Source organism: Mesocricetus auratus, unplaced genomic scaffold (assembly GCF_017639785.1).
Source record: "Mesocricetus auratus isolate SY011 unplaced genomic scaffold, BCM_Maur_2.0 Super-Scaffold_6730, whole genome shotgun sequence".
Classification (NCBI taxonomy): domain Eukaryota; kingdom Metazoa; phylum Chordata; class Mammalia; order Rodentia; family Cricetidae; genus Mesocricetus; species Mesocricetus auratus.
The window spans coordinates 58,045,969-58,070,419 of record NW_024429184.1 but is presented as its reverse complement, the minus strand read 5'-3'; the positions used below and the strand labels follow the sequence as shown (position 1 = coordinate 58,070,419).

The 24,451-nt window shown below is 38.1% G+C and overlaps 1 pseudogene; it reads right to left on the bottom strand.

The window, feature by feature from the left end:
* Nucleotides 1-22,177: 22,177 nt before the first annotated feature.
* On the bottom strand, nt 22,178-22,867 carry LOC101836950 (annotated as a pseudogene).
* Nucleotides 22,868-24,451: the final 1,584 nt, after the last annotated feature.

Below are 24,451 nucleotides of genomic sequence, written 5' to 3'. Positions count from 1 at the left end.
GTTTAAAAGAGAAATGTCTCCCCAGCTACGCAGAAGGACTCTGGAAAAGCAGTTCAGTGCTTACTAAGACTAGGCTTCACAGAGGCATTGTTTCTTTCAATGCCCATGGATGAGTCTGCCTTGAATCATCACTTCTTATCAAAAATGCATTTAGACATTAGTGGAAAGGATGCTTATCTAACTTGAGCCTGTGCCCAAGCCCAGTGGGTGTACCCACTCTGACAACAAATTAAAAGGTTTTAGCTTGTTTGTGTACTTTCCAGAGAACAGCCTTCTGAAAACGATACATTTACCATTCTTCTAAAACGACAGGATAATGCATCTGAAGCAACTATCCTGGTACTTTTAGAATTAGCTGGAAAAACCTTGTTGCTGCCTTAAGAGATTTTTAATTATATAGTTTATTTCCATAATTGCTTTATTTTATAGTGCACTTACTTCCTGGAAATGCACTTTGTGTATGTGGCAACTCTCATTGCTTTAATTATAAGGTTGATATCACATAATTACAGGGTAAATACTCAAGTTATTTTTGTCGTGTGTGCTAGTGTTTAGGTAACTTGGTATTTTGTGCAAAGAAACAAAATGATGATTAGTTGTTTTTTCTTTTGTTTTACTCTTTGGTAAAAGTAGCTTTCTTAGGAAAATAAGATCACCTATTATATTATTTGCAGAATGACTTGTAAGTGACTGAGCTGTGGGCAGGTTTTTGAAATAATTCGTGGTACTCTAAGAATTGGCAGAACTTTGTTTTTTTTACAGTGTCAGAAAACTTATTTTCATGCTTATCAAGGACAGTATTTACTTGACGTTTTGAAGTTAATACTTCCAATTTCAAGTATTGAGTGTTGTCTTTGCTATCAGTTTTAAACTTGTATATATTTACCTGAAAAGCAGAGAAGGAAAAACTAAAATTTAGGGTAATACTAATTAGTTAGAAACTAAAAGAAAAAACGGAAACAAGGTTGACATTCAGGTCAGTTTAAATTGCTAATATGTAATTATGGATAATTTAATGATTTATGTAAGTAGAAATCTTTAAACTTTTCACCTTTTCAAAGGTTCCACAATTTGAAAGAATGAAATATAATGTTTAGATTTCAGTATGTAAATATTTATCCTGACTAATGACAAAATATAAATGATTCATTTGCATTTCATGTAGTCCTTATATTTGTAAGAGAGGTTATCAAATAAGTTAGTAAATGTAATTTCATTAAAAGTTCCCTAACACTGTGAAATAAAGACATGACATGTGGCACAGAGTCAGCAGGTATGATGAGGGTGGACAAAGGTGGAGTCCAGAGGAAAATATCAGATTCTTAAAGATGACAAAAAAGGGGAGTTTTCAAAGACAAGATGTGTTTGTTATATTTCAGATTGAAATGGTGAGCAATAGCTCTTCATAGCCTATAAAGAATAAATATTAACGTCCATGCATGACAGGTCATAATTCCTCACTTTATGAAACCAAAAATTCTTACAGTTTAAAGTCTACTAAATCTAATGTCATTTCATGGTAACAACAGTATTAATAAGAAATCTTTTACTACTTTCTATTTTTAATTTTTTTGATACTATAACTTAATTTTGGCAGTTCCCCCTTCCAGTCACTCTTTCCCAATATTACTACATAACTTTCCCAACTCTTTTCAAATCCATGGACTTTCTTTCACCAGTTGTTATTTCATACATGCTTGTGTGTGTGCATGTGTTCCTAACTACAACATTTTTAGTATGTATAATGCTACCTGTACAACCATAATAAAGGGAGATATCATCACTTAGAATCTATAATCAGATAATGCGAACTTGTGGAAAAACTGAAGACTCAAAGTACTTCAGTCTCAGGGCAAGGACATAGAGGTTTGACCATAGCACACTAGACTTAATCACTGGCCAAGTAAACTTGCTGGAATCATTATCAGGGAGGAGTGATGCTCTACGATTTGTGCTTGCAACCTCACAGGCATCCAGACGCAGATAGCTTGATTGTCATCTGAACCAAGTTGAAATTCTCTGTTTGTTACAGGCTTAGAGCTGGAGGTAAGGCCAGGAATCCTAAAGGACTGGAGATGGGGACCGTTCATGGTCTGTCCCCATGGACAGGTGTTGTACTCATTTGGGTATCCTCTGGGCAGGTATTGTGGAGTGCTCCCCTGCAGTAGCAGGAATATCTGGCCTGAAGTGTCAATCCCAATGATGTCTGTTCTCTACTTGCAGAACTTGACTCTCACATGGCCTCTTCAACAAATTATGCTTGAAATCTTGAATATACTCATGTTCAAGAAGAAACTGATTCCACTGGGATGGGTGCAGCATTCATTTAGTCCCAAAACTCTTGTGGCAGAATCACAGGCAGAGTCCCAACAGTGTTGATTGTAGCACATTATTGAACCAAGCATGGTGTCCACACCAGTGTCAATAGTGAAGAAGACGTGATGTATATAGAATGTGAAGTCCTTGCAGCCATAGTGAAAATGAAGTTGTGTTGTTTGTAGTATATAGATCTACCTGGGGCTCGATGAGATAGCTCAGCAGATAAGGACACTCTATCTTCTTGCAGACCCCAAGCTGAAGTCAGAAGACCTCATGGTGGCTTTCAATCTTAGTGAATTCCAGACTCCAGAGAATTGATATCCATTTCGGTCCTATTTGTGTACTCCACACATGTGTTATGCAGCAATCCAAGAGGAAGACAAACATACACATATGCATAATTGCATAACCATAATATCGAGCAATTTCCATATACTTTTCCCTACGAAGAGAAATGGGCAGTTTGTCCTGAGAGGAGCACTTGGCAGCATTCTGTCCCTCCTGTTGAGCCTCCCTCTCTGGCCTTTCCTCTGCTGTGATGGGCTGTGAGATGACTGGCCCTGGAATGTTGACTTTCCTCCATGGAAGTGGTTGGCAGCTGAAGTCTTGCAGCAAATACTCGGTTTAAGGTTGGGGAGGTGATGTGGCCTTATTCCTGACAACAGAGAGCAGAGACAAGCTCCCTCTGGATTGAAGTATTTTCATGTACATGGCATTCATTCCCCACAAAGCCTCACGTGAATTTTAAATATGGGTTCTGTTAAGTAAACATGTGCCCATCATTTTCTGAGAATAAATTTGTAAGCACTTGGGGTGGATCAAGGTGTAAACGTCCTGCAGGATGATTTTCTCCTAATGTATATCAATTCAGGAAAATCCAAGGCTCTTACATTGCTTCTCCCACATCTTTCAGTGCTGGTAATTCCAGGGAGGGGCTCCATGCTAGAAATGATTTTGTTTAACTGCCTTTCTTTAATTTCTTAATCTCTTCTCTAACAGAGCTGTAGACAGCCTAGGACCATTAACATGGCTTTAGTACTTAAGACACTAGACTAGAGGATCACCATCAATAATTCTAGTATGTCAAGTTAATAATAAATGCTATAGCGTTCCATGTCCAGAAACCCAAAGGGTGTCCTATATTTCACTTGTACATTGTGGTTGGCCTGTGGTTTTCTTCAGAATCTCATGATGGACCTGGGACAAATATTTTCTTCTCTTCAGTAATTTTCAACAAAGATTAGAACAGAAAGATATTGTTATTTTGTAAAGATGCTCACATGCATGGTTCTCCCTGTATACCACACCTTCATACAGGCATTTCTCTACTTTATGGGAGAAAGTGTAGCAAAGTGGTTATGCATGCAGAATCTGATGTGAATGACTTTCTTTCTCACCCTCTGTTCCTTGCACAAATAAAATCTTCATTTATGTACTCTCCCAAATAAATGGAATGTTTTTGTGTAATTAACAAAGCGTTATAGTGTTTTTCTCTTGGTAGGGAAGGCTTTGCACATTAAAAATGTATGAAGCTAACTTTGCTGTATTTGAATACTAATTATTAAGTTAAAGTGAGGTTGGGGAGATGGTTCAATTGTTATAACAGTTATCATGCAAGCATATGGTTCTGCATTTAATCCCCCAAACTTATATAAAAATGCCAGGTGGTACACTGCAACAACTACAATCCTAGTGCTGGTATATGGGAGACTAGTGATCGCCTGGCACTTAACTGACCAACCATCCTAGCCTACTTCATGAATTCTAGGCCAATGAAACAGTGTCTAAAAAATAAAGTGGACGACTCCTGAGGAATGACACTCAAAGTCCATATTCTGACTTCCTCGTGCATATATACATATAAATAAACACGTATTTTCACAAAGGTAATATTTACTAAGGACGTAGAAGAACTAGTTGGTACTGTGAGGCAATTTTAGTAAAATAAATAAGCAGACGAGTGGATGAAAGTAAAGTTAGCTTATCTTGAGCTCCTCTAGCGCTGCTTCACCATTATCACTTCACTGTATATCTGAATGTTTTGATATTTACTTCAACAAATGAAGAAGAAAAGTGCAAGGAGGTGAGGAGATAGACATCTCAGTGATGAAGTAACTGAGGCTAAGACAAACAGCTTGTATATGTCATCCATCTACTTAGTTCCAGAGCTAGAACACGAGTTCTGTCTGCAGAGTTCACCCTTTTTACAGCCGTATCCAGGGTCATAGTATAAATCAGGCCTAATGAACACTTATTTATCTGGTGAAGAGCATCTTCTAGCTACTTTCAGTGGCATGTAAGGGTTATTTATGTATCAAGTAGATATGGTCTAAATAAGTGCTTCCATGTCTTCCAATTTCATCTGAGGTGTGGCATTGGCATATCAGGAATGCTATGATGTTAAAATTTTTATCCTTTCCAAAACTCCAGTATTGTAAATGAAAGGGGTCACAGGTAAGGTCTTTGGGGAATTTATGCTCATTAGGAAAGAGTCCTTGGGAATCAATTAATGCCATTATAATTGATTTGACGAACTGTACTTATTTTCTTGATACACATGTCTTATGAATATCCAGTGTCTGGCCCTCTATAGGAAGTCCGGAGTCTACCCTTTCTGCTTTATCTTTATAACAGACCAGCAAATGTCAGTTCCGTATTGCCTGTACATGTACTATCCATCATGTGAGCAGAGATCAATAAGAAATCACACACCACATGCATGCTTTTTAATCTTACAATCATGAAACAATACACTTCGTGATAAATTGGGACCCTTGTCTTTCTCATATCATGAACAGCAACATACCTGGGTTAATATTTTTTTTTATCTAGGAGAAGGATGAAAATCTGTGAAATTTGAATCCCTAGAAGTTTTTTCCAAGAGATTATCTATACTTCTTCTTTTTTTTGTTTTTGTTTTTGGTTTTTTTTGTTTTTTGTTTTTTTTTTTTCTTTACGAGACAGGGTTTCTCTGTATTGTTTTGGAGGTTATCGGTCCAGCCTGGTCTCGAACTCAGAGATCCGCCTGCCTCTGCCTCCTGAGTGCTGGGATTAAAGGCGTGCGCCATCACTGCCCGGCCTTATCTATACTTCTTTATGAATGCATATAGTGGTTATGTGATGACTTGGTCAAGTTGGAGGCTCCCCAACTTCAAGAAATTTGCCTATATCCCAGAAATGGAGTATTTAAAATGTTCTTATAACTTTGGTAAATAAGAATAATAACAACACAATCATAATTTAGGTATGTTTTCTTTTTGTTTGGGAGCAATTTCTATTAATATAAGGGCTTTCATACTGTATATAATTCTCCTGCATGTTTTATCTAACTTCCTGTAAGTTTTTTATTCTTGTTTGAGAGAGAGTGTCTTATGTCTGACCTCAAACTCATTATGCAGCTAACATTGAACAATAACGTTTGATCTTCTAATAGGCTGTTACCCTGTGCTAAGAATACAAGCAAGTGTCATGTCTGGTTTTATGTGGTACTGGGGATCAAACTTAGAATTTTGTACATGTTAAACAAGCTCTCTACCAATTGAGTTATATCCATTGTCCTATTTTTCCCTAAACCTTTCCTGCAGCCATGGTATATTCTTGAAATTAATAAACTAAATTTCATTCAAGGCTCTTAACATTTTTAGCCATAAATGGTCCTTTGATAAGTAAGAATAAAATGATTTATTTGGTTTGGAAAATACTATAATAATGATGCCATTTCTTTCAGAATTAAAACATAAATTTAATACAATCTTAACTGGATATCTGTTAGGATTGTTTTTGGTGTTGACAATTTGACAGGACACTTTTTAAAAGAAAATTTAAATAAGAAATGATATTTATCATACTGGATATTCACATATGCTACTCACGAAAATGACTCGGAGTTCATATGAAAATAAATTTAACACCTAAAAAGAAAATTGTCAGGGACTAGAAGATGAGATAGCGTCATTGGTTAAGTTCTGGCTTCATGACAGTGAGTAAAACGCCAGCATATATGTGAAAAGGCCAGGAAGAGTGAGATATAATTTAATCACAATGTTAGGGACATGGAGACTGTCTAGTGTAATTGGTGAGCTGCAGGCTAAAGAAAGACCCTCTTTAAAGAGGTAGAGCTCATTTCTATGATTTCCCACTACCCTTAACATACTATTCACCCTTGTGTGAATGGATACATGTGAACGTGAAAGCAAGCACACACACACATATACACTTACAAATATATATACAAACACTTGCATAAGAATAACTTAAAAGGCAAATTTAGGAAAAGAAATGGGCCACTACAAAAGCACAAATGTTGTGGTCTAATAAAGTAGAAAAATAATGAATTATTTCACAGCTTTTCTTTCTTTTATTTTTAATGAGCTCTCTGAGAACTTCATACAGTGTATTTTGATCATATTCATCCTCAACTTCTCCTGTCTCCTCCAAAAGACACCAAAATCACCTTAAACTCCAATTTCATGTTCTCTATAAACTAAAAGAAGAAAAAACAAGTCAAATTTGTGCTGCTCATATGATCTTGGGAGTGAGACCATTCACTGGATAGTGGTGTGACTATAAGAGGTCACATTGTAAAGAAATTAACTGTTCCTCACCAAGCTTCTAGGGATGCAACTTCATGACTACCCCCCATCCATACTGGGATTTTACATGCTTGATAAAAAATTATTTCAATATCATTAAGAATTAAATAACCCTGATCAAAATAAGTTAGCATATTAGAATTTTTATACAGAATAAAAAACAAATATATAAAAGCATATACATACAACTTTAATTTTGTGGTTAGAAAAGAACATAAATTTACAAAAAGAAGAGAAATTATAAGCTTTAACATCAGCTTAATTAGATATACTTTATTTCAACATTAAACCTGAACTAAAAATGAGAAACGTGGAAAAGGAACTCAGTACATAAACTGTAGAGTAAGACAATCATCAATAAACATTAAAATTGTACAAATAGATAAAACAAAGTATTTGCAAACAAATACTGTTAATAGTTTAGTAATTTTTAGATAATGTCAATGTTAATAAGTATTCAAGTTGTGGGAAGTCTGTTAGTATAATTTCTGTAACTATGGTATGAATCTATTTGTCCATGTTAATGGAAATCCTTAACATCTGTACTTGTATTTAAATATACTTTTCTAAGGAAGCAGTATTTAGAAGAACATTTTATCACATATAAAGTTATTTTTGCCTTCCTTAATGTGTAAAAACTGTAACCCAAAGACCAGTTAAGAAAGAGTGATTGAAGAAATTCCTGGTTCATTTTTATTTTGAAGTGCTAGAAAGCTTAAGAGAACGTATTTAATAAATAATGAAATAATATGATAAATAACAATATATACTGTAACCATACAAAGCACATTCATGGGAAACATTTCAAAGTTTACAGGTCATTTGGTAAGTTTATAACTGAGGGTCATTTTCTTGCCATTTCTGAATGATATTCTTTATTGTTCTTATATTTATTCTGCATTTAGATTTAGATTAAATGGAGAATCAATCATAAGATTATCTCTATGCTAATCAGGTAAGTTAAATATGCAAACAAATATTGTCCAAATTTTCTTTGTTCTAAAAATTGCCAAGAGTAGTCACTTCACAATCATTTTATGAAGTAATGGTATGAAAGACCTCTGAACATTTCCAGGAAAAGAGGATGTGTACCATCATTAATATCACTGAGTGAAGTTAAGAAGTCAGATAAGGCCCTAAGGTCACATGGAGATTGTCCTGGAACATGTGCTCGATTTAATAGAAATGTCATAACCAAAACATTTGCATCAATGAACTCAACATGAATTAAAGATAAGTGAATCAAAAGCCTTAATGTACTGATTTGGAGTCACAAAATCTGTATAATTGTTAAATGTTTCATTAATTTACCAAATGGTTCCTTCTTCATGTCTTTTCCTATTTGCAAATTAGAGACCATACAAAATGCATTCAGTCTGTGCACAATGCAAAATAGGAAGAAAATTGTAACACATCTTTGGAAGAAAATAAAATATACATGATGAGAAAGCATATTTAAGGGGTTTAGAGCCACAACAATTTTAACACTAGTATTAAGCTTCCGAAGTACCTGTTCTAATAGTTTGGATAGCAATAAATACCACATAACTTTGCATAAATGAAACTGTTTTAACATGCATTTCATTTGAAATTCACATTACCACTGTTAAATATATAAGTTAACACATATGCCTATTTTTTTGGAGTTTGAGGTCCACAGAGAATAAGGTTTGCTATAGGAACCTCCAGTCTATTGAGGGAGACAACCAGCCCATATGGCGTGTAGAGAACTTCAAGCCAGGCTTGCAGGAGAGTTGATGTATGCTAAAGCTAAATTTCAAATTATATAGAGCATGGAATATCACATAGTTTGTTTCAATGAGAAGAAACCTATGTTTTCTATTTGTTTCTGCTACTTTTTAATTGATCCTAAGGAAGCTTGACTTCCTGAAAAAAATTTAATGTAGCAATATTTATTTGAATATGGTTTGTAGGAAGTTATCCAAGTAAATTTTTTAGAGGAATACTTTGAATATTGACTAAATTCAAACTCACTGGCTATAACAACAGTCATTTTAAAATTAGTTGCGAGACTGGGTATGTAGCCCAACCATAGTGGGATTGCATACCATGGGGGTAAAAGTTGGCTTTTAATAGTCAACACTACAAAATGTAATGAATAAATCCATACATACATGGCATCTTTCTGACAAATGCCTATTATGTACTTCCCAGTAGCTAGATACTCTGAAAATGTATTGATATTATTTTGTCACCCTTGGCATCTTAGAGAGGTACTGTATCATTGGTTTCTGAATTTGACTGATAAGTTTATCACAATGGGGTTCATTTCAGGTTCAAACCCATGAATTCTTAGGTGGATTGTTGTCTTCTTGGTGAGCAAGTAATAGTAAACATTAAATACTCTAGTTTGCTTGGGATGTCCCCAACTATCTGGAACTACTTGAAATAGAGGTAAGAACAATAGCCATCCCTTCATATAGAGAGAATTTTATTACATTTTTGGTATTTCAGGCCTAAAATTGTCACTGCTCCCACCTAGATCTTAGTAGGGGTGGAGAGCTTCCCAATTTGGGAGTAATTCCCCCAAATAATTAGAAAGACATTTGAAAAAAATCAAATAAAACTCCCCAAATGTAATGGTTTCTTACTCTGAAAATGAGTGAGATGATGGTATGTAAACTTGAGGTTGTTCTTAGCATAAAATGTCATTGAACAACAGGCAAATATGCAGAGTCAAGTAGGGAGGAAGAAGTATTTGAGAGTATCACTTGGTATCCATACAAATATAACTGAGGACTACTCTAAACTGGTAAGTTTTTGAACCAACGAATGCCTTGATTTACATGGACAATTTTGAATCATATTTCATTTGACCTTAAATTTAATTGCTAATGCATTCATATACTGAAAGTAAAGGTTTTGCTTGATGTTTGCCTGTAGGTTTCTGCATCTGTTCCCACCAGATGCTGGAGGAAGCCTCAATTGTCCTAGGCACCAATCTAGGAGTATAGCAGAATATTTTTTTTTGCAAAATAAATAAGAAAGAAATATATTGCAATTTTGAGATATTGAAAATTAAGATATTGACATCTATTTTAAGGAATATAATTTAACCCATAACCCCACCACACAAGGACTCATGGAAACAGGCGATGTCATATGTGTAACTTGCATGTGGGAATGCTGGGACACAGAGAAATTAAGTCGTTTTCCCAAGAACACAGGCTTATTACTGGTCACATGAGCGTTGAAATCCAGTCTGGTTCCCAAGTTCCTGAGTTCTTCACAAGTAGATCCACACTTCCCCAGGAAGTGGACAAAACAAGAAGCATGGGCAGAGTGTGGGACTATTGGTGTTGAAAGGAATGGAGGGCCGGGGAGCTGGAAACACAGGTCATCAGCTGAGAGTACTGACTGCTCTTCCTAAGGACCTAAGTTTGCTTTCCGGATTCCTCGGGCATGGCAGCTCACAACAGTCCTAACTTCAGTTCCAGGGGATCTGAACTCTCTTCTGGTCTCAAGCACATGGTATAGAGACACACATGCAGGCAAAACTTCCAACCACGGGCAATAAAAGCAAGCAGATCTGGGACTGAGACATGGCTCAGTGGTTAAGAGCACCAGCTTTTCTTCCAGAAGTATCCGGGTTCAGCACCCGCACGGCAGCTCACAACTGTCTGTAACGCCAGTTCCCTGGGATCTGACACCTTCACACCAATGCACATAAAATAGAGTTAAAAATAAATTACATTTTAAAACGTAAGTAAATCCTTACTGAGACACAGCTGTGTGGCAGAGCACTCCCCAGCCATACCCAAGGCGTTGGGTTCAACTCCTGCCACCAAACCAAACAAATGTCCACAGATATTTACAACGTGTCATGAGCTGCAGGACAGGTTGGTGGTGAAAAGATCCTGTCCCTCATGGAAGGTCCCAGGACAGCGACTCTCTCCCCACACCAGGGTCAGACGAGTTCGTGCATACCCAAAGAATCAAATGCTGTGACCTTGTTCTGATAAGACGCTGAGCAAAGTCCCCTACACCGCAAGGTCACTGTGTCCTTCACCATCAGCCTCCGCAAACACGAGTTCCTATTGCGGTGAGCAGCAGCCCTAGGTCTCCCTGGCTTGTCAAGCTTGTCACCAGCTCCCATACCTCCTCACCTACTCTGAAGGTATCTGTGAGTCCCAGGTCACTGCTGTGACCCAAACAGCGCTACTCCTCCTGCAGCGGCTCGACTCTGGCAGTCTCTCTGCCTACCTCTTCCCAGAATTCTAGCAGAATATTTTTATGAGTCATTTCATTTACTTTTTTTGTTTGGCAGGCAAAATTGGTTCTACCTATGTCTTTGATCCTTCCAGCTTCCGGTTCCTGGCCATCCTGTCAATGTCAGGCATAGCTCCCTCTCGTGGCTTGATCTCAAGTTAGAAAGGTCATTGGAAGCCGGGCTTTGGTGGCACACGCCTTTAATCCCAGCACTCGGGAGGCAGAGGCAGGAGTATCTCTGTGAGTTCGCGGCCAGCCTGGTCTACAGAGCGAGTTCCAGGACAGCCTCCAAAGCCACAGAGAAACCCTGTCTCGAAAAATCAAAAAAAAAAAAAAAAAAAAAAAAAAAGAAAGGTCATTGGTTGGTTATGCAGCCTGAGCCAGCATTGTTCCAGTACATCTTGCAGGCAGGACAAGTTCTTGGTAAGAGGTTTTGTGGTTGTATTGGTGTCCCAGTCTCACCACTGGGAGCCAAACCTGGTTACAGGAGATGGCCAGTTTAGGTTCCATATCCTCCATTACTAGGAGTCCTTGAACGGGTCACCCTCAGAGGTTCCAGGAAGTTCCCACTGCACTTCTTTTCCACATTGCACACTAAATACCCACCCATTCCAGTCACATGTCACATACTCATTCTTGGTCCTTCCCTTCCCATCCTGATTCCTCCTGTTTCCATCCCCACCTACCTCTAGTCCACCCATAAAATCTATTCTATTTTCACTTCCCAGAGAGATCTGTATGCCTTCCCAAGACCTCTCCTCTTTATCTCACTTTTCTCAGTATGTGGACTCTAGAGTCTCAGGGAACCAAACAGAAGAGGAGAGGAAGGATTGTAGAACCCAGTAGAGTTGAGAACACCACAAGAATATGGCCAACAGAATCAACTAATAGGAACTCAGAGACACTGATTCGGCAAACACTGAGCTTGCATGGGTCTCCACTTGGACCTCTGCATATGTTCTGTGGTTGTTTAGTTTGGGGCTTTTATTGGACTCCTAACAGTGGACATGATGGCGTCTCTGATTTATTGTCTGCTCTTTGAACCATTTTGTTCCTATTGGGTTGCCTCATCAACTCTTTATTTGAGTGTCTGTGCCTAGGCTTATTGCATTTTGTTATGCCGTGTTTGGTTAATGTGGTCAGGATGTTTTGTATGAGAGAAGAATAAAGAAAAGGAAAATAAAGTGTTGAAGCCACTGAAAATTGACATTTAATGACCTATTAAACATCTGGTACCTGAAGAGATGTATAAACTAATACATGTAAGAAAATGGTCTGTCTACAAAAAAGTAAATACAATTTTTTTTTCAATACCGGGTTTCTCTGTATTGTTTAGGAGGCTGTCGGTCCAGCCTGGCCTCGAACTCACAGAGATCCGCCAGCCTCTGCCTCCCGAGTGCTGGGATTAAAGGCGTGTGCCACCACCGCCCGGCCTACAATTTTACATTCTGTGATTTCCTTTTATTTTTGTATTGTTTTAGCTTTTGGCATTCATTATTGACAAATAACAGTGCAACATTCCAGAAATAAAAATATACCATAATGTCAAGATTTATAGAATATCAATGAAGTCAAAAGCTAGGTTGGATTTGTTGGCTTCAGTGTACTTAGTAGTCCCAGTTACCCTTGATGTCTGTCATTGACAAACACCTTCCTTAATCTGATTTGGATTATCAGTGGTAACTCTCAGATCACATATTAGCATCATACAGTGAGTCATGTAGACATTATAAATGTGTTACAGAATAGTTCCAGGAATTTAAAAGAGATTATAACATTTACAGAGATTAAAGAGTTCCTAGAGGGCTTCCTGAGACTGAGACAAAGAGATGATCGAGATGCAAATAGAAACTGCAAAGGATATAAGACATCAGCAAATTAGCTGGAGATCTACTGAAGGAAAGGCCTATCCAGGTCTCAGGGTTGAGTTCAGTTTCAGAGACAAGGGTCAGTGCCATGGAAGTCATAGGAACAAGATACAGGACTGCAGAAGAATAAGGATGAGGTACAGGACCAGGTCTTAACAAATGACAGTTTGAGAAATAAAAGTCAGCAGTGGGAACCCAGCTGAACTGAAGCCTTAGGAAAGGTCAGGAATTATCTGCCTGTCTGTTCCTTGAAACACACACCAAGTGTTCAGATGACAGGGCAATGAGGCTGTTTTCATCACAGTGTAAGGACATGTCAATGTTGTATGGTCCAGGTGGTGTATTACCCTTCTTAGGTCTGGATTATCTCGTCTGGTTTTAATGTGCCCATGTGTTTATGTGGTACCAGTCTAATCTGTTGAGTTTAAATGTATTTTATGGGTGGAATTGAAAAGGAAGTTGTGTATCAGTTTTTTTCAACTTTTCTAATGCTGTGACATTTAATATAGTTCCACACGTGGTGGAAATTATTTTTGTTGCTACTTCATAACTGTAATTTTATTCATAATGTAATTACCTGTTTTTTGCAGTGTTCTTTGGGTTGTGATTCACACACAGGTTGAAAACCACTATGGTATGTGCACAAATCATCTCGTGGGGTCACACAGGGAAAAAATATAGAATAGCTTAGGGATCCCAAACTTCACAGAGACTAGAAAATAATTTTTTGAAATGTTGCAAACAGTTTAGAGAAATCACCCACCATAAAATATTAAAAGATGTTTAAGGAAATATATGTTACTTGAGCTTCCTCTATGCACCAATGAATTAAATGGTCCTACAATTTATATAAAAATAATGACAGTTTACATATGTAAAACAAGTATGCAATGCTATTATAATATTATTGTGAGATGTGAACAAGATTCTATTCACCCCAGATAGGGTATCTATGACAGATCAAATTAATGATTCTATACAAGGCTAGCTGAGTGAAGCAATTTAGCTTATTGTAGCTACACACCAGAGGATGGGTGTCTCAAAGACAACTGTATCTTTGAAATGCTCATATCAGGCTGATCTAGAAAGCTGATTCAACAGGTCCTGATGCTTGTGGTCAAGTCTGACGACCCAAGGTTCAGCTCCAACAAACCGATGGTAGCAGGAGGAAAATGAGTCCCACAGTTTGTCATATGATCCCATGTGTGTCCTCTGGCATGTGTACAAAGCCACATGCGCTTTTGTGTGTGACTCCACACAGAGACACACAAATTAATAAGTGGATGACAACTCATGAAAGCTGCAAGCTGCATTTCTGCAGCTTCTTAACCAATTTACAGTCAGTTTCCTAGCACAGTCCCCTCTTGCAGCAATGCATTACTGCTTTCTCAACCTTGGAGAGGGTCTATAGATTATTGTAATTGTCTGAAATTCCTGATCCTTGTACATTTTGTTAACTTCCAGAATCTTTGAAGCCTCTCTCTACACCCCAAGAGGGAATGTTTCAATTTGGTACAAAGAACTACATAAATCACAAAATTGTATTCAAGTTTACTATTAGTAATTTCCTAAAATCTCAATAAATTACAACACAATATCAAAATGGAAATCTATAAGATCATTAATAAAATAATCATCTGTTACACATGCTGACACATGTGGAACATGGGCCTTTGTGCAACTGAAGCAGAAGTACCACGAGTATGAATCAGCCTAGATCATATAAAGATACTGTTTAAAATAAAAGGATGAGGCAGTGTATATCTTCATTGTCTATGACAGACAGAAGAGAAATTAATTAGAGCTGTCATCTGAATATATGAATATGCACTTGATTTATAAGTTTATTTTTAAAACATATATGATCTATCAAATTTTGTTTGCCTCTTTTTTCTCCTAAAATTCAAACATTCTCTTTTATATTTAAAATTTATTGAGGGTATGTTTTTCAATTTAAATAAATCTAGAGTGTAATATATTTAGCTATTGCATGCAAAACAATCAACTTTCTGTTCTTTGGGCAAAACTATATTATGAAAAAGGCAATGATTATTTCCTAAAAAGATTTTTGCTCTAAGGTCATGCTGTTAGGAAATGTGCTGATTACCATTGACATCTGTGGATTCTCATTACCCCTGACAGTTTGGCTTTGTCAAGTCACTAGGAACACTGAATTGCTCAGTACCTAGCCATGGCTGTAAGAAGAAATACAACGTTAGGATCCTGTAAGCCTACAAGTCACTACATGTTCATCAAACAATCAATATGTCACACTGTGTTATGTGTAGCCTCCTGACCATGAATATTCTATCTCATGTCTGAACAAAGATCATCTTACAGATTTCTCTTCAGGCAGCACACCACAAGCTCTTAGAAACAATGATCAGGGCTTCACTATTATGCATAAGAATCATTAGAAAAAATGTAATTTCAACACACAAATGAGAGATACATGACACTTAAACAGATTATGCAAAGGGCAATTGTTACCCTGCAGGAACCAGAGCAGAAAGGCAGACTGTGGCATGCCTTGACATCAGCTGCCAGTGTGCGTGCATGGACATTCCAGTTTACTGTTGTTGCTCTGCGTATGTCTATACATGACCCCTAAAGTGCTGTAAGCATTGATGTTGGACTAACAAAAGTTAGCAAGTAGATTAACATGTAAATGTGAATCCATGAATATGAAAATTGTTGTATATTTAATGAAAATGCGTTTGAAGGTTCAGCAGAAATGAGAAGTATCTTTAAGGTTTCACCATCAGGCAAAAACCATAATGATGCAAAGGGAGTCAAGGTACACACAATCAACCTAGACTGCAAAACCATAGGAACCTGTCTGTTCCAGAAGGCATATAGGAATTCATTTAGAGTTGTAACTGAAAATGAGCAAAGCAAACTTTGGAGCAGATTACTACGTCAATACCAAACAAAAAAATGGCAAAAAGTGAATTTGGTTAAATTTACACTCATTAGTTTTTACCTCAATTTCTCTTTTCAAAACAACAACAAAAAATATTTCTTACTGATTGAAAATGAAGGAACAAAGAAGGAAGTAGGGAAAGAAGCAAGTTATATTGATGACTTTTATTTTGAAACTGGGAAATCACATAATTTCTGTGAGATTCATTCATTGTAATAACAGATTAACAGCATACATTGAATGATGTGGTAATGTAATATGTACAGGTGTTGGGGTTTTGAAAGTGATATAAAAGCAGATGGTATTTGCCCTGGCAGAATCTGCTCAGAACCAACTAACACATATTATTAGGGCATTAAGATATTCCCAAAAGGAAAGAAATGATGAAAAAGAGCCTTTTAAATTTATAATAGGAAAATTAAGCCACCACTATGGATAAAAATGAAAATTGAATATACAAATTGTGGTAGACAATGATTAGCTCTTCCTACCTCAAATTTTGATTTTTGCTAATCTTGGAATACCTTGCAGCGGCCTATTACAGAATTTTCCAGAAACATTGTTCTTCTTTCAACCATTGCACTTCCTTTTTAAAAAATTCTTTTCTTCGAACTCTCATATTGATGTAGTTGGTCAAGTCTTCACTGGGAGTAGTGTCTTGCAGTGTTTCTTGATTTCCTCAGGAGCTCTTCCATGCTTTTGTTTTACCTTGCTGGGTGATACACAGAACCATCAAAGAAACATGAGATTTTAGGGTAGGGTATTACAATCAGATAGATGAGCCCAAAGATGATGTAGTACAGGGCCCCTGCACAACTATCTTCCCTTCTTCCCTACTATCCACTTATCTGCTTTGCTTTATGATGTAATCAAAATGAAAATGTTACTTATGTTAAAACCTTGATGTTTATGTCTCTGTTTTTTTGTTTTGTTTTTTTCTTTTATAATTTTTGGGGTTATTTGTTATAGTACTTTTTCCATCCCAATGCACAATGCACATATTTTCCCTCTGAACTGCTGGCAAGCTGAACTGTGGTAGAGTGTGAAAAGTAAATGCCTGATTTGTACTGATAATGTGATCCTGATCTTTTATGCCAATTGTTTCAATCAAAGGTAGGATGGTCTCAGAGAGGGTGATGTCATCAGCATCAATAGATTCCTTTTCCTCCCTCCAAATCCTCTAATATACCCTTTGTCACTCTATTTCAAATTCATAGGCTCTTTTTTAAATTGATACTCCATATGTATATATACATGTACATTTATTCCTAAATATAACCTGCTCACACTGTAAATTTTTCTTGTCTGTATGTTTTCAGGACTGACTGTGTGATTCCATACAACCAATTATTGCTTCTTTCCCTGGGGAATCCTGTGTCTCCTGCTATCAATTGTCGTTTCTATTTATTTTCTAAATGACATTAAAGTATTCTATGGTTTTTATTTGCTAAGTATTACAAATTATTCACCTAAGCCATATTATGTCCTTCAGTTCACTTATTCCTTCTGGAATATTAAGGTTTACATCATAAAGCTGCAGGCATCAGATAGCCCCACCTCCCAGGATGGTCATGAAGGTTAGATGAGATTACTCTTGTACAACATTTCTCTTCCAGTACTTGGAGCAGAGTGTGCTTTTAAAACTGAAAATCTATTTTGAGTGCAACCAATGCAAAATTTATTGAAACTAAAAACAAATACTACAGGTGAAGAGATAGCAAGATCCACACGAACTAATTTCCAGAAGCTGTGTGATATGACTGGGCATTAAAAGTGGCCAGTGTATGGAAGGAGAGTAGCAAAGCAAAGTGTCCTGTTTGATCTGGCTGGGAAGTAGAGAAACATGCCAAATTTATGGGCTAATCACTGGGTACAGATGAACCAAAGAGGAGACACTTTGGACAGGTTTTCTGGAATAAGATCATAAAATAAGTTTGCCAGGGGAAGGAAGAGACCCATCATAAAGCACACCGAGACAGGCAGGAGAGTTTGGATTTTATGAGCCAAATACGAAGAACTTCTTTTCAATTTTTGACCAAGGAAATAAAATGATCAAATTGGCTCTTTACAAAATTAGTCTGTCAAAAGTATGCGAGATGGATTGGAAGGGAGGGAACTTACTAGAGATATCAGTTATGAAGCTCGCTACTGTAGTAATCTAACCATGGAGCAGGGGAGTCTAGATTAATTGGTGGAGGGACTGGGGAAGCAAGCAAATCTGAAAGACTTTGGAAGGAGCAGTGACAGAAACTGAGAAGGTGAAAGGAAGTCAGGGTGATGTCAAGATTTCCTAACTGTGCAGGGGAAAAATAAAAATGAAATAAGAAATACTGAAATTCATAAAACTGAAAACAAGAATTCATCATAGGAAAGATCCATATAGAAAGAGAGATGACTCTTCTTGGTTGGATGATAGTCATTCACTGGTCAGGGTCAGGTATACAGCATCTAGATTGGTCTGACACTCATTCCCATGTCAGATAGGTAATCAAGTACAGTTGGCTGTTACTTGAAAACTCTGAAAAACATCCGGTGATTCTACTAAGAATTTGTTTAGGAAATAACTCTGGAATACCTCACAAGTGATTATTATGTATTATAATCCTTTTATAACTAGCAAATAATTAATGACTCTTAAATATAAATATAAGTAAAATGTTCTCTGATTCCCTTGGCTTCTGAGGAGACTATTTCTTATTTTATAGTGCAATATACTGTACATTAATTATAAGCATTCCATATTAGTAAAGAAATATAAAATTATAACCTAGAAAAATACACACATGTTTAAGGGTTTGATTTTATTTATGCCAATTTTATTATTTATGCATTTAGAACATTATATTTAAAGGAATGTGATATGAAAATAATATATACTTTTCTTATGTTACAAAATGATATTTGTAATTACAAGGCAATTTCTTTTTTTTTAAAGCAGGAAAAAATGTTTATTTCTATCAAATTGAATACAAATCAATCTTCAAGCAAGATAACAAAAAATCAATTAATACAATGAATAGTTAGGATAGCATATACAGAACACACTCAGATACTCTGAATTAAGCATATATGCTCAAATCAAGAACAGTACCAATTGCCACACTGAAAAAAGCTGACCTGTCGGCTCCTGGGAAACTTAGGCCACCATTTTTCACAGGTCAGTGGCACTGGGTTAGAAGACTGCATTGAACTTTGGGAGATCACAGTTAAGTGCTATCATAGCTCAACATACTCCCTCAGGGATCTGTTCATCTCAAAAACAAAAAACTCAGTAGTACAAATTCTCATAAAATAGAAAAGCCTTGAGCCCTAACATTGCTTGTACTTTACACAAAGACCAAGTTTTCTGTTTCCTTCCCTTTTCCCTAATCCGAGAGGTGATGATCCTTCCAAAGGCTTTATTAAAGAAGAACCTTTTGTTGAAAGACACTGTTGTCTGTAATTATAGAGTCTATATGAATATCACACATGAACCTTTGCCTGTCTCCTTCATGCCCAACCACATACAGGATAGCCACACCAAGGAGCGCCAGGGTACAGGTGGTGGCACTTATTCTGGCAAGTTTGCATTTATACTAATAAATGCAGATTTTCTTCATACGTCTTCATGTCTTCCTGACACCCGGAACCAAGGTCAATCATCTGTGTCCAAACCCAGCCTGCCTCAAAGCAGAGAGAGTAAAGCCTCAGGCAGCCACTCATCCAGAGCCCACAAGCAGACCTAAGCAGGCCCGTGGTCCTGGGTTGCTTAGGGCAAGACAGCTAACACCCAATAAAAAGGCCATGGTTTCTGAAACAGGAAAACCTGGGACTGAGTCATTGCTGCACTGTTTATTTGTGTCAAGAGCCTGGGCAAGACTACATAACCTGGACTCTTTGCTTATGGTAAAGACTGACTGGTTATGTCTACCTCACGGGGTGCGAGGAAGATTCACCAAGATGCTAGCAGAGGTCCCGAGAGCACACAATCCACTCATAAGGCCTCCTTCACAGCACCTTTTAGTCATAATACTGAAGGAATGAACAGGCAGGGTTCTCCAAGTTCTAAGCAAGAGAGCTGTGGAAAGCAAACTTAAGGAGCTGGGTGGAACCTGTGAATTAACTAAGGTCAGATTGGACTCTCAGAAACCACCCAGACTCTTGGCTTCCATCTGAAGGAAAAGCATGCATGAAAGGAAGGACCTTTGTCAAGGTATTTTCAGTATCAATGCTCTTTCCACAAAATCATTGAAAAGAATAGATTGAGTCCAGTGTAGAAAACCAGATGTTTTTAGGCCAATGGACATGAAGATCAGCAAAGACGTCTTTTGTCCCTTGTTGGTCTCACCAGCAGACAGAAACTCCTGACTCCTTTGTCCCAGTGCTAGCTACCATAGTCTAGGGAGCTTGAAATGCAAAAAAGAAAAAGATGGAGAAACAGTATGCAGGCAGAGACCTGGTCACACCCATTGCTCAAGTAGGAAGATATCCAACTCCCGCTCAAGTTACCCTGAGTTCCTTTAATTCTCTACTTCCCTTAGTTTGTGGGAATAATCTCTGGGTGATCCTCTAAACTGGGTGATTCTCCCACACCTGACCTATTCCCCAGGAAGCCTGGGCTGTATCTGTTTGACCTGGCCCCTACACCAAGTGCAAGCTTCCAAAGTAGTCACCATCAACACGACAACACCCGGATGGTCACAGAGCTGAGTCGGGCACCTTCGCTTCTGAAGCTTACCAAGTGAACCACCTGATTTCTCTGTATTGAGAGCATGAGAGAGGGATGCTGGTCTGCAATTCCACTAAGGCAGCCAAGAACACACATGTGGAATGACAATTGAGAGGAACCACAAGAGTCCAGGCAGTACAGTAAGGAAGACAGACTCATTAGCACACAGAATATATGGCAGTGAACGGACTGGGGATTCACAGGACACGTTCAAAATGTGATAACATGTTTCAATACCACTAAAATGATAAGTCCACCCCACACCCCGCCCCCACACAGACTATGAGCAGTCCCACTAAACCACCAGTAATAAAGGACGCTCCCCTGGGGACAGTTGGGTGCGGCATACCTTTTTAAGGCAGAGGGAGGAAATTTCACCATTCTTCTAGAGAAGAGTAAGAATTATACAAGGTGGCCAACAAGTCTGGAAACCAGGGAAGTCTTTTAACAAATGCTTTATTGACATATGATGATTAACAAAATATTAGCATCTTCATTTCTGGACTTTATGGCCACCTACAGACTGCGTCTTTGGAATAGGAAGAAAAAAAGATTCTACGTTCCCATAACGGTAAAGCTGTCTTACTCAGTGCAGGTGCAATGTACATCTAGTGCAAGATGCTCCAAGCCCACAGGCTTGCTCCCTTTACTGACTTCTTACCATCTGCTTGGATCACCCACAAAGGAAAACACTGTACTGTCAGCATTAATATTTAGCAGCATGTTCAATGCTCATCTTGCCTTGAGTAAAGAAGCCTAACTCATCTCATTGGTCCAGTGATTTCCATACGATTACTACGTCTATGCAGAAGATGTGATTGTTCCACACTTCTTTTGAGAACTCGCAGAGACTTTGGGGAATCTTTTTTAAACAATAAAAGGTACAGAGTAGGTTCAAGACAGGCAGAGAGCCTGGCTCAGTTCCCATTATGAAGGGACTGAATCCAGTCCCCTGGTTCTCAGCTTGTAGAAGGAGCAAGTTAGAGGAAAAAATGCAGAGACTACTGTGTTACTGAGTAGCATATGAAGGGATGCAGCGGATGAGAAGATACAGTCAGCAGAAACTAGGATGTCTAAGACGGGAGGGAGAAAGAGTCACTGAGTACAATTAGCATCAATTCAATTGTCATCAAGAGGGCATGGCAGGGTCAAGCTGGAACCACAGCCCCTCAAGTCCGCAGGCTTACAGTGCTGTGGTTCAACAGCCTGTGGAAGGTGGCATGAACTAGGAATTCTACCACCATTGCATGCAAAAAGGCTAGGACAGCAGCACATGGCTGTCAACCCATCGAGAGAGTATCGGCTCAGCGCTGGTGGAAATCCAGTCTGTACTTGCTTTCCCACCTGCAGAGCCACAGCTTCTTTTCAAAGGCAGAATTCTTTCTACCCACTAGATTTTCCTCATTACCTCGTCACTTAGACTAGAAAAGATGCTTCAAGCTATCTCAGCTAGCTTCTAATTTGGCCAGGGCACCAGGACGACACACATCATGATTGAGTAAACGACCATGTCTTCTTGGTTCTTCCGATGGCAGGCTCAGTATGCTGCTTCGGATTGAATAGGTGTGATCTTGTTTGAGAAAAGTGTGTAAACATAAGGCCATATTTTGTTAGTCTCTGTCCCAGAGAACTGGTGCAGCACCCCTCGGCTCTTGTGTACGATGACTGGTTTTACGGCATCCTTGTACGACTGGTTTTACGGCATCCTTGTACCGTCGTAGCTTGGCAGCAACTGCTTCAGGTTTATCATCTTCCTGTTGGACAAGTGGCTCACCAGTGATGTCATCAATCCCCAGCACTTGAGGTGGGTTGAAGTCCAGGTTATAGACCCTCCCGCTAGGTGAATCCATCGTCGGCTCAGACGGTCTTTAAGTGTCTCAAAGGGAATATTCAAACTGATCACTAGGTCCACATCACAGATTCTGTCCAAGGCTCCTGCCTGTAATAATGTCCTCGGGAAGCAATCTAGAAGCGAGTGTTGTAAGCTCCGGGTCTCCAGTTCTGACACCATGAGGCATGTGATCACATGATCAGGGGCCAGAAGACCTTTTTCTAGATATTGCTTTGCCATGTCACCAACTTCCGTGCTGGCCTTGAGGCTCTCCCGCAAGAAGTGGCCGCTGGAGAGATGCTGGAGGCCAAAGTTCTGGGCGATCCTCTTGCATACGGTGCCCTTACCCGAGCCGGGCGGCCCAAGGATGACCGCGCACAGGAGTTTGGAAGTCATGGCTTTGGAGGGGATAGGGTGGCCTGGACCGCAGCCCGCGTGCTTTGCCCAACAATCCCTTCCTCGGCACCCTCTGCACGCAGGGATTCGCCTGCCCACAAGGCAATTTCTTAAGCAGTTTTTAATTCTATTGATAACAAGCAAAACAAAACACAATTTTGGAAATGTAAGTGTCTGTTTCAATTTAATAATGCCTTTCCTTAATTTGAAACCTTTCCCTGACAGAATTTTCATAATGTTTATATGTATTGTGCCAATGTATTCTCAAAGAAATTAATTTCCATTGTGTAGAAAATATGATTTCTTCCATTTAGTTTGGTGAATAAATACATTGACATTTGTCAGTAATCCTATGCATTTCTAGGACTAATGGGTAGCCTAATGTAAGTCAGGTCAAAAGCTTTTCTGTGTGACAATGTTGGCAGAAAAAAGTATAGTAAGCAACAGAGTGCTATCAATTCTTGAGAAGAAGAAAGTGTTTCTGATACTTCTTTCACATTAGCAAACTTCTATTCATGAGTACAGCTGTCGGGCACCCAAATACCTAAGAATAATTTACTACTTCATTGATGACATCATTCAGAATCCAAGGGATTTAATTTGGGCATTCAGTAAAAGATTATGATTACACTGTCTTCAAAAACCATCTCTATAGTTCTTCCTGAATTTGGAATTAAAATTAAAACAAATTAATTCTTAACATGCATAAACAACTCATATTTTAAGCTCTTATAAAGTCAGTTCTTTTATAAAAATATTTTTAATATTCATATATATATTTACACACACATATATATATACATATATATATATATAATGTGTTTAGATTAAATCAACCTCTCATTTTCTTGCCAGAACTTCCTTCCCTATCCAAGCCCTAAACTCCACTTTTTCCTCCCAACTTCATGTGGACTGCACGATAGAGACTTGTGAAATATTGAATCAACTAAAATCCAAGCATGGATGGTGATGATGCCTGTTTAATCTCACTGCTCTCTGTGGACTCACTAACAGCTGATGGCTGTTTGTGAAGCAGAGACAGTTCACCTCAGGGATGTGGCCCTTAAGAGTTCATTTGCATTTCAGAAGATGATCCCATACCCATGCACATTGACACAGCACTAAATGGACTCAGTAAGTGTTAAATCATTTTTAAATACACAGTGCATAACAATTAAAAAATAAGGGTAAATGCTTCAAAGGTTTACACTTATTAACTACTGACTTTTGTACAAATTTCAAAGATGGTACCCTGCATCATTTGTTCATCATAGAAATCTGACATCTGTTGAAGACGTTCTCAATGTTGCTCTGCTGTGTAGACCTCAACAGGGAGACTGTCTTTGGCTCCTTTTCCCTGTGCTTTCTCCTTCCTCTTAAACCTTTTACTTTTCCTTCTCCTTTGCCTGTCTCATGCTCCCATTTCTACTGACATTTTGATAGGTATTTAATCTATGGAGTGTTATATTGTAATGATTCTGGCTAGGTCTGGTTTTTTTGTCATAAATGCTACCCATTTCCCCTTTTTATAGTTTTGTGCATACTAAAGTTTGCTATAACATTAGGAATGCACTGAGCATCTTC